The sequence below is a fragment of the Triticum dicoccoides genome, chromosome 7A, assembly GCF_002162155.2.
Source record: "Triticum dicoccoides isolate Atlit2015 ecotype Zavitan chromosome 7A, WEW_v2.0, whole genome shotgun sequence".
NCBI classification, from domain to species: domain Eukaryota; kingdom Viridiplantae; phylum Streptophyta; class Magnoliopsida; order Poales; family Poaceae; genus Triticum; species Triticum dicoccoides.
In genome coordinates this window covers 467,777,674-467,780,277 of record NC_041392.1, presented here as the reverse complement: position 1 = coordinate 467,780,277, position 2,604 = coordinate 467,777,674, and positions in this window count along the sequence as shown.

Here is a 2,604-nt window from a genome sequence, read left to right as displayed (position 1 = left end):
TCCAGCAGATTGTCCGGCGCCTCTAGATGGACAGAGGTCACTGGCACAGGCGTCTTGCCCCTCTTAGAAGGAGGCCGCCTGCCCGAGCCCGGAACCACTTGAGGTTCCGGCGCGGTGTTCAGGTGAGGGCCGAACTCGGAGCTCTCAGGGGCCTTGTCCCCTCGGCTCCCGGAGTCCGGGAGGCCGCCTTGAGGCGCCTCCGGGGCTGTCTCCCCTCGACCCGGTGCCTCGTGAGACAGCACCTCAGCGTCGTCCGCATGATAGGGGGTGGTGGCGGTCGGGACTGGATCGCTATCCATGTCCGACGAGCCCAGGGAGCCGTCCGATGATACATCGATGCGGGCTCGGGGCGGCCTGCATAATCATATTTCGGCATTAGGTGAAGTAGTGCGGCAAAGGAATACTATGACTTACTCTGGTATCCGAATACTTACGACTTCCCCAGGGGCTTGGCCCTGGGCAGCCACTCGTCTTCGCCATCGGCGGCGGTGGTAGAGTAGTCCGGAAGGAGAGTTCTCCCCTTCTTGGACCCTTCGGCCTCCCCAGTTGGTGCGGCCTTCCTTTTCTTGTCTCCCCCGTCTGGAGGGGGAGCATCTTCTTCTGCCTCCTCTTCTTCGGGGGAGGATTGCGCCGTAGAATCCTCGGACGGTGAGTCCGACGACGCCTGGCGTCGGGAACTCTTTCGGGTTCCCTTGGCCTTCTTGGTCTTCTCCGGCACCGTATAAGGAGTCGGAGTCAGTATCTTCGCTAGAAGAGTGTCTGCTGGGCCTTCGGGCAAAGGAGCCAGACAATCGATCTGTCCGGTCGTCTCCTGCTAGTCCTGTCAAAGGTACGGGAGTTTAGGTCCCGCATGGAGTCAATCTATAAAAAATAAGTATCCTATGAAAGGTAAAGCAGCTTACCGCACTGGCTTGGCGCTTCGCGCTGAATCCGTGATCCTCAGTAATGGGAGGGGGGACCTCGGCGCTTTTGAACAGCACCCTCCAGGCATCTTCGTGAGTTGTGTCGAAGAGCCTGTTCAGAGTTCAGTGCTGCGCCGGGTCGAACTCCCACAAGTTGAAGTCCCGTTGTTGGCACGGGAGGATCCGGCGGTGGAGCATGACCTGGACTACGTTGACGAGTTTGAGCTTCTTGTTCACCATGTTCTGAATACATGTTTGGAGTCCGATCAGCTCTCCTGAACTACCCCAGGACAGGCCCTTCTCTTTCCAAGAGGTGAGTCGCGTGGGGATGCCAGATCGGAACTCGGGGGCCGCTGCCCATGCAGGGTCACGCGGCTCTGTGATGTAGAACCACCCCGATTACCACCCCTTTATGGTTTCCACAAAGGAGCCCTCGAGCCATGTAACGTTTGGCATCTTGCCTACCATGGCGCCTCCGCACTCCGCCTGGCGGCCGCCCACAACCTTCGGCTTGACATTGAAGGTCTTCAGCCATAAGCCGAGGTGGGGCTTGATGCGGAGGAAGGCCTCGCACACGACGATAAACTCCGAGATGTTGAGGATGAAGTTCAGGGCCAGATCGTGGAAATCCAGGCCGTAGTAGAACATGAGCCCCCGGACGAATGGGTGGAGAGGGAATCCCAGTCCGCGGAGGAAATGGGTAAGGAACACTACCCTCTCATGGGGCCCGGGGGTGGGGATGAGCTGCCCCTCATCTGGGAGCTGGTGTGCGATGTCATCGGGCAGGTATCCAGCTCTCCTCGGCTTCTTGATGTCTCCCTCCGTGACGGAGGAGACCATCCACCTGCCTCCCGCTCCGGACATGGTTGGAGAAGGTTGAGGTGGGAAGTGCGGACTTGGGCGCTAGAGCTCGAGTGTGCGAAAACGGATGAGCAAAGGAGGAAGAAGGCGTGGATGAAAAGGTGAATCCTTATCCCTTTATATGGGCGGATGAAACTAAGCGTCCCCACTAGCCTGGTAAAACTCGCTTATTCCCCAAGCGTCGTAATCGATGGCGCGGTTGGGTTACCCACGCCCGTATTGATGAGAATCCCATGATAAGGGGACACGATCTCTGCTTTGACAAGACGTGTCAAAAAACTGCCTCGCGTTATGTGTGGGGCTAGTTGAAGGAAACAGTTCAAATAATCACCGGGCCATGGTGATGGGGTTATGTACCTAGGGTAGGGTCATGGACCTGATCTAAGTACCTTACCCAAGGACACCCTTAGAAGAGGTCACTTTCCAGTCGACCAACGAGGGACTCACTCGACTGACTTGAAGGACTCGACCACGAAGACTCACTCGACCACCAGAAGGTCAAGAGGCACTCCGCACTGCAACGGCCTGTAATTAAGTGGACTTTATGATAGTAAAGACACTTTATGTGGGGCGTTACCAGTAACGCCCCGGACTTAACTCACCTTAAACCCTCTCCTACGTGGGCTGGCTGGGGTCCTGGCACACTCTATATAAGCCACCCCCCTCCACAGGCAGAAGGGTTCGGCACCTTGTAACTCATATACTCTTAATCCACTCGACCGCCTCCGGGCTCCGAGACGTAAGGCTATTACTTCTTCCGAGAAGGGCCTGAACTCGTACATCCCTTGTGTTTACAGCCTCTCCATAGCTAGGACCTTGCCTCTCCATACCTACCCCCCAC